Source organism: Sinohyriopsis cumingii, chromosome 8 (genome assembly GCF_028554795.1).
Source record: "Sinohyriopsis cumingii isolate HCF-2022 chromosome 8, ASM2855479v2, whole genome shotgun sequence".
NCBI lineage: Eukaryota > Metazoa > Mollusca > Bivalvia > Unionida > Unionidae > Sinohyriopsis > Sinohyriopsis cumingii.
The window spans coordinates 52,297,652-52,307,081 of NC_142968.1; positions in this window are offsets into that span (position 1 = coordinate 52,297,652).

A 9,430-nucleotide genomic window follows, 5' to 3' on the forward strand; every position below is an offset into this window, starting at 1 on the left:
AAATTTGTGTTGAATTTTTTGCTCGCCCCACCCACCGCATGTTGCAATAAGATAGATACACAAAATGCATATTCGATAAGAAAATGAAAGAAACTTACATTGTACTGTTAAAATGTATTATTCATCAGCGATTTATTAAAGACAAACTATGTGCAGGAACTTTCGTTATGTAATGTATGCACCCATACCAGAATGTGTATAGATTTGGAGAATATAAAATCGTTTGATTAGTTCGTGAAGGCCAGAAGAGTAAAAGCTGATTTTGCTGACAATTTGACTTTTATGTCGACCAGGTAGTAAACTGGTACAAGAAAAGAGAATGTCGAGACAGATCATCACAATATAGGGTAGTATGTATTTGTTGATCAACACGCATAGCTCTCACTGTGACATCAAAGCACGTGCCATTCAATTAGGATATAAATTGATTACACCTTTAGTTTGATCTTGTCCAGATATGTTGATGTACTTGACCAGTGATATTTCCATATGTACTTCTCGGGGCGTTAAATAATGACCTTTCAAAGGAATATGGTTGTAACATTCCAAATATAGTGAATAACTTGTATCTAAATGTACTTTAATAAAATTCTAAAATAATTACACTCACTACTGAAAAGTTTGGTGTTGAACGCCTACATGACCAGTACGACTTTTACTATAACTGAAAATAGAATAATAAAATAGTAGCGACGGTGCAAAGAAAGTAAATACCCTTTTTACCAGCAGATTCCACTGTCTCATCAATAGCTTCTTCTTGCTTTCTTCTTTAATTTGCTGCAAAAGGTGTCAAGCATTAAAACTATGTGTGACATTCACTGTACAGTAGTCTTACAATGCAAGACATATCACATGCTATTTATGTTTCTGTAACACCAAAACAAAAATGTGACGAGTCTTACATTGTAGAACAAACTGTGCAGCAACTTTATAATGGTTAACAAGTAACATTTTTACACTGGCAAAGAAGCCTAACATATAAGTGAGAATTGCAGATTTGGGTTCAGTACTTTGAAAGCGTCTACAGGTGCAAATAAACTTGTGCTTTTCTTCTGAAGGTTTGGCTTAAAATAACATGTTTACTAAAGTCCGAATAGATCCCTAGGGACTCTGCCCCACTTATGTGTTCTTGCAAACATTCCAACTCAGGTGATCGTATGCTTCTGTAAAAGTGCAAACTGTAAAGCAATGTTTAGCAATATAAACACATTTTAAACCCTGCTTAATGAACTATGTAACGATGTAAATATATGTCTAGAATTTGATTAAAGAACTATAAATATTCGTACCCTCATATAATTTGTTGACACCTCTTAGCTCCATCCCAACATATATAGCTGGCTAGAACTTAGAAGAGACACTCTGTTTTTGGTGTGGGTTTCCCCTGTCCTCCCTTTTATGTGTAACTGGAAGTGTATTAAGTTCAATAATGCGGTAAAAAAATTTGCAGGGTTGCTTTATTTTTTTATCCATCAAGTCATTGACTTTTCTTATCCCACAAAGCTACCTGAACTATCGTCCCTATGTCAGCGCTTACAATGGGCCTGTGTTCCATCATGGTAGCTTGGATATAGGGTTGTACTGTTATTCCATAAGCTAGTTACGGCTTTGGAACAAGTTCCTTCCATTTCCCAAAATGATTTTGTTCTAGTATTGTGTGACTTTGCCAAAGTCAACTGCCCATGCATGTATATGTTTGATGCTTTGTTGTTGTGCGCATGTTTGTGTTGGACGGCCTTTCAGATCAAATGCTTTGAGTTATCATTCCTTATTTATCCTATCAATAAGATCCCTTTAATTACAACAGTAATGTGTCTACGTGCATGTTCTGTATATGCGTGTATGTTGTGCGTCTGTAAAATAGGTATGCCGTAGCATACATGAATGGGTGTTGGATACTCTTTGCTAGTAAAGTAGGATTGAAATTATCCATCACGCTGACATGATGGAAAACATCCTATTTAGTTTAAGTTGTGTTTGCTTGATTGATTGATTGGTTAATTTCATTATAGTGGTGTGCGTACGTTGTGCATGTACCACTGTTTAATGGTCGCACAGCGACCTGATAATTGTTCCTGGAGGGAAGGAAAAAGAGCCTCATCCCCCAGGCTTTTATGTGTACAAGGTACACTGGTAATTATAGCCTTCAGCCGCGGGTCCTTTTTGGATCCATTGCGGTCCGACTCAAGGGCTGTTTCATGAGTGGGAATGGACCCACGCACTCATGATACTAAATTAAATTTTCTGTTTACCAATCACTGTGGTGTCGACCAATGCAGTTGTAACATCAGTCACAATGACGTCACACTGGGACACCAATTTTAGGCGGGTGGAAATTGTTCCACATCTCAGCCCTTTGTACAAATGTCCGGACGTAGAAAGTTAAGGGAATTTCCGGTAGCAGGCTATCTGCATGGAACAACTGTACAACCCGCCCGTACTTAATCAAATTTTATCCCGTTGTTTGTAAGTGGATCCTAACAAACAATATTGTATAAGCCACCTGTGCAATTGAGTCAAATTCAAATAAGTCTGATAATTTTCCTAACTCCTAACAATTGAAATAGTACTAGTACATAGTGTACTTAATCAAATGCCCTAAAATTTTGATTTTCTAATTGTCTAAGCGACAAATAAAAGTTTAGTCACTGTCAGGTAATTGGGTTTACATTTTGATGCAGGCAACCGAAAAGATCAAGTCAGTTTTGTGTGGTTTTATTGAATTGGGAAACCAAGCCAAATTGGTCCCTTTAGATAAATGGCCAGGCAATTTGTAGCCCTAAGAAGGGCTGTTATTTCTCCTCAGGCGGGAAGGTGCTGGGGTTATCTTATTGCTCGCATACTGCTTCCGCTGTCCGTGTTTCCTTCGCTTTCTGGCTGGAAAACCTTCAAAGCCATGGAACCCGATTAAAAGTTCGGCGGTTTCTATCAGGGTATTCACCGGCTGTTGAGTGAAGGCAACGTTGAATCTTTTCTTAAGGATGCGACGTCCTGTGTGCCACTGCTGCGACGTGGGTTTTCTGTCCTTAATTGACCTCCAGACTATAAATATAGTGGATTTGATAAAATCATGAGCTAACCTGATGTCAGCTGGAACCATTTGAAGTCCCAGTACCTTTAGTCGCGTTATGTCTGGGTCACTGGGTCACTTTCATCCTGTGCTGCTACTACCTCTGCTTCCTGTACGGTGACTTTGAAGGTTTTGTCCGGTGGTGGGTCTAACGGGAATTGTGGTGATAGCAGGATTTCTCTGATATCTGATATCAGCTAGAACTTGACCTGGTAGTACCTGTTGCATTCTAGAAGCTGCAATTGGAGTGCTTGTTCTAGGAAGGGTCCTGCTCTTCACTGTCGGAGGTTTTTGTGGTGGTGGTGGTGGAGGTTTAGAGACAACGTTGGCAAATGTCTCTTTATCCTTTTTCTGCGGGGCTGGAGCGTGGTCCGCCTTCTCCTGGACAGCCAGAGATTTAGTCCTATCCATCGGTGCTGGTAGTGGTGGTCTATCCGGCTGCTGTAGTTTATTCACTTGGGTGAGTGTAGTGGGTTGGCTGCTAGCTGGCTGGGTCTGCTTATTTGTATTACGCTCCCTCTGCTGTTACGTTCTTCCACCCGTACGTTGTCTCATGGGTCGAATATTTTGTTTGCGTCGTTATTTGCCCATATTAGTAACAAAGTCGTTCTATTCTTCTGTGCTCTGAGGCTCCAACCTGTTACACCTAAGAGGCCAAAGCCCCTATATGCATTTAAGGCTTGGGCAGGAATGACATCCGTCGCTAGCTCCATTATTATTATGTCTTGTTGTGGATCCAGGTTGATGGTTGCGTCGAATTTTCAATTTAGATAATTATTGTTGCCAAAGATGGAAAGGATATCATGTGCTGTTTTTTTATTAATTTAAAAAGAGAGATATATAATGGGGTTAAGAGGGTGGGAATTAGATAATAGTTTAAAAAAAAAATTTTTCTTTTTCTTTTTCCTAAATTTGAATATTATTTTTGTTTGTGTTTTTTACTAGATTGTTTTGAGTGGGCGATTTCAATGAACCAATGTGAAGTGGAGTGCTTGTCATTGAACCTATGTGAAGAGCGGTGTCCGTCTGATGTGAACAGCTGTGTCGGTCTGTGAACCCATGAGAGCTAGTTGGCCGTCATAATTATTTACCCGAGTTTGATATGGGTTTTAACTGATTATTTAATTAAGCTGTTGATTATTGATTATATCTTAATTTTTTAGTCCTGTTATTCCTAGAAATCTTAATATATTTTGAGTAATTAAGTGCTTATTTGGATTAGATGTATGTAGGAAGTCTGGGTATTTATAGGGTGATCTGATTTCTTTCTGAGCTTTCTGGAAGTTGTTCCTTGTATTTCCTGTATTTTGTGCAATCATTGAATGTATGGTTTATGTCTTCTACAGTATGACAGTTATGACAGTTTATGTTTGCTGGTTTGGGGCTGATATATTTGCCGAAGCTCCCTGCTAGCCTTGTTTTTCCCCATCATAATTCTGTTTTTGGTCTACAATGGAGCCCTTAGGTGGTCCGATTGGTGGGTCAGCTTCTGGTAGGAGAAAGTATAGTTTCCTTCCTTTGGTGGAGGTATTCCATGTTCCTGCCATTTTTGGTTTATACAGTTCACAGCGAAGCTCTGTGCTTCGGTTGTGCTATATTTTAATGGGATAGGGCTGGGGTCTCCTAATTTGGTTTTTGCGATTTTATCCCTATATGCGATGGTATCCACATGAAGTTAACTATCTGATTTCCTGTGCCGTGGCACATAGTATGTTCACATTTGATGGATTGAACGGGATTGAAATTCTCCATCATGCGGACGTGATGGAAAACATTCAGGTATTTTGGTTTTAATTGATTGTGCCTTAGCACAGGATGATTGTTTCAAATTATTGTAAATATAGGTATTTTGTTTTACCTGATGGTGCCTTAGCGCCAAAATCTTGCTGTTTGTGAGTATCCTGTTTTAGGATTGGTTTTGGTACATGGGATAATGTTTGGGCATAGTGGTATTGGTTTATTTGAGTTTTTACCTTGGACGTGTGAAGATGCTCATCCACATTATTAGCCACAGCTTTGTTGTTCGTTTAATGAGATATACCTGGTTGCCTTAAATTTGTCAGCAACCAAATAATATTACTGTCACAATGGAGGGTCGCATTGGGGCACGTGTGCCCAGTTATATTTCTAATCCTGTAATTTTGGATCCGTTGCCAGATGTAGTGTTCTTAACAGTGGGGGATAACGATATTGGTATATTGGAGCCGAATGCAACTGTGAGACAGATTCTTCAACTGAGTCGTCTGTTATTAGAGCAGGGTGTCCATTATGTGTATGTGGGATCGATGGTATCACGTCTCTATCCCAGGGGACTGACAAGATCACAATACAGTCGGAGGGCCTGGGAGCTGAATGTGGAGCTGGCGAGGGTTCTGGCAGGGAGTACAAGAATAATTTTGTGTTGGATTAAGGGATATAGAGTACTTTACATGGACTTTGATGGTGTGTATCTTAATGCACGGGGGTGTCGCTGGTTGTACACCAGAATTCTCTCTTCAGTACAGATACATTATTTTCATTAAATAAATTTCATCTTGTAAGTTTTTTTAAATATATGGTTATAATGGAGAGCAGTTGGATAGAGTCCTCTATATGTGTCACGGAGTGACCTCTCTCTCCAGTGCCTGCACTCATTTTATTTTACTCATTTGTAATGGTGTATAAGCCAAAGTGAACGAAGTTTGTTTAATGTTCTGTACCATACGTTTAGCATATTATTAGCTATATAGTTATAGCGGAGAGCTCCCAGCTAGTGTCCTTAATAGGGGTCAGTATTTGACATCACTATCCAAGAGCCCGTCGCTATTTAAGTATTAGGGCTTGTGTTGTCCTAAATTATGAGGACACTTGTATAATAATAAAAAAAATATTTTGTAATAGTTTTGTCAAAGTTCTGAAAATTTGAATGTTTGATTCTGTATAATTTTTTAAAAGATTTTTCTTTTTATTGTTTTGAATTGTAATTTTTTATTATACATTTTAATTGTTGTGGAGAGCTCTCGGGCAGAGTCCTTAAAAGGGGTCAAGTTTGACATCTCTATCCAAAAGCCCGCCACTATATATATATATATATATATATTATTTTAATTCCAAAAGGTTAGTTATGATTGATTCTGTACTAAAATATTTGAGTTACAGCTGTGTTTACATATTTTTTATAATGGAGAGCCAGGGATAGGGTTCTCTATAGGTGTCAAAGTATGACTTCCCTCTCCCCGGCCCGCCAGCATTTGAATTTTAAATATTATGTATGTCTTTTACGAATAATTTGTTTTTATTGGAATATTTAATTTGAATATGAAATCGTGTCTGTTTTGTTTATTAGTAGTTAAGAATTAGCAGACAGATCCACGCTGGGGTCCATTAGGGTGTCATCATGTGACCTCCCCACACATAAGACCCCTCCACTAAGGTTTATTGTAACTTATCAAATTGGATGTTTTAGTTATTAGAGTCACTAGCTGACAATACACGCATAATACATGCATTGTTGGGACCAATACAGCGGCGGATACATCTATCCGCAGCTGCAGAGCATCCCGTTTACTGGAAAGATTGTGTTTATGTGTCGGATTGTATATTGTCTGGGTGGTGAGGCCATACGGTAACCAGCTGGATTAGCTTGATATGGTTGGTTGGTTAGTTGGATTATAGTGGTTTTCGTTCTTTTGAACATGTACCACTTGTTTATTCATGCACTGCGTGATTTTTAATTACTCCTGGGGGAAGGAAAAAGAGCCTCATGCGCCCAGGCTTTTATGTACTCACAGAGTACTTTTTAATTTAGCCACTCAGGTGTAGGTCTAACTAGTCCTTAACAACCTGAATGAAAGGCTAATAAACATGAGTGGGAATAGTCACACCACACACTCGTGTTTCTTAGTTGGATTGAAATGCCCCAGGTGTCAACCCAAGCAGTATGTGACGCCCGCTACGATTGGTCGGCAGCGATGACGTCACATTAGAACACCTGGTCTTGTGGCAGGTGGAAATCGTTCCACATACTGCCACGTGTACGTTGTCCGAGCGTGGTAAAGGAGGAAAGGTACTCAGAAAGCCAGCCATGGATGTCATGTACTCCCCAAAACGTCAGCCCGTACTTATTCCAAATCATGTCCAGTGTTACTAATGGACAAAATATACCAATAATGTGTACAATACCACCTCTGCAATTAATCAAATCATAAGAGTTATAAATTTTGAATAAATTTTCCGAACAAGTTTGAATTTAGTGTACATAGTGTACATACTTATTGAAATTAAAAACCAATCGGTAAAGTCTAAACGACTGAGAGCAGTTGAGTAATGCATGGTAAAAGAGTAAGTGTGAGAATTTAAACGGCGGTACCAAAACAGATCAATTCAGATGTAAGATTAGTTGATCTAGGAGGGATATCAAGCCAAAATGGATCTCTATTAGGTATTTACAGACAATTTTAGTAGCCCTAAGAGGTGCTTTTTGTTTTTAGGCAAACGTTCCCTGTCTGTCCTCTGCTTCCCTGCATAGCTGGGCTGTTTCTCTTTCTTCGTTAGTTTCCCCAGGAAAGGCATAACCATGAAGTTTAGCGATGTATTTAGCCGCCTCGGTCAGCTGGCGCAAGGAGAACTCTGAGTAAGCTTCATAATAGAATTGGCTCAAAATTCTGACTCCATAATGCCATTGTGCCGGTCGTGGTTTCTGTGTACCAAGAGAGCGCCAATTAATGTATTGGATTGCATTGACGAAGTGGCCTGCTTTTTTGATATCATCAATTGCCTTTCCCAGTCCCATATTCCGGTAGATAGAGCCTTCCTTTTTTCCACTCTGTTTAGGTGGTGCAGGTTCCTCAGCTTCATCGCTGCTGGATGATGATACTTCCAGGGCCGCTGCCAGCGTGGAAGTTTCAAATTCTTCGGGGTCGTCTGCCAACATTGTCTGGATTTGGCTGAGTATGTTAGTAGAAATAGTTTGTGAAGCTTGATTTAAAATTTCAGCCAGTTGTTGTTGAGTTACTAACGGATCTTGGTTCGTATTGGTATAGACAGTCTTATTCTCAATCCCGGCCCATTGTGTTGTAGTTGTGTGAGAGGTAGAGAGGTAGACTGTTGTAGTTTGTTCTCTTTTTGAGTCGCAATACTGGAGTCACGTGGTAACTGGGTCTGCTTTCGCTCCATGAGTGAGTTCGTAGAGGTGTTAGTTTTCATGTCAGATGTTGTTTAAGAGACAAGGAGACGGTTAAGAGTAGATCAGGAAGGCAGTATAGATAAAAATAAAATAAAAAATTGTTGTTTTTTAAAAACTTTTTTTGTTGTTTTTTTTTAAAAAAAATTTCGTCTTGAATTCCTTATTTATTTTGATTCCTTATCCTTTTGGTTTGGAGTGAAAACTTGTTTTATGGTTGTTTGTATGTTATTATGTAGTCCTGTTTTAATTGATTCCTATTTTCCTATTTTAATTTTTGTGGCCTTACTTGGTTGTTATTATTCGGGCTATGAACGGCTGTGTCCCCACGAGACCTAGCAGGCCGTCATAATTCCCAAACAGTGATTTTGTAATATTCGTCCTTAACTGGTTTTTATTATTTGGGCTATGGACGTCTGTGTCAGTCTGTGAACCCACGAGTGATTTGTAATATCTTTGACTGGTCTTTGATTTACTTTCTTAGATATTTTTGATTAGATTGGATTCGTGTATAAAACATATGATATTTTCGAAAGTTAGATTAATATTGGCGTTTGTGTTCATCAAGAATTCTGGGTATGTTGCAGGGAATCCAATATTATGCTGTTTAACTTTAAACTTAGCCCTTTCTTTTTCAAGTGTGTGGCAGTTGTTAAAAATATGCTCTAGGTCTTCTGGGACCCTGCAGTGTTAGCAGTTAGGGTTATCTGGTTGTGGTCCTATGTACTGTCCGAAGCTGTTAGCCATCTTGGTTTTGCCCGTGAGTATTCTATTTATGAATTGTTGTTCATTGCCTTTTGTTTCGGGTGGTTTCCTATTTCTAAAGACTTCTTTAATGATGGTTTTTAGTTTCCTGCCTTGTGTGCTTGTGTTCCATAATTCCTGCCATTTATTGTCAATGAGGGTTTTAGATATGCTATTGAGTTCGCATATGCTATAATCTAGGTTGATGTGAGTGGTTTCGTTTAGTTTCTGTTTAGCTGTTATATCTGCCATATCGTTACCTGGTATGTTAATATGGGATGGTATCCACAGAAATTCTACTTGTAAGTTATTATTGTTCAGTATTTTTAACAATAAATTGGTTTGCCTAAGATAGTTTTCTCTTGATTTGGTGTTGTTATTAAGTATTGAGTTTATGACACTTAGCGGGTCACTTATTATTACCGCTTGGGGTATTTTGTTCTCTTTGATCCATT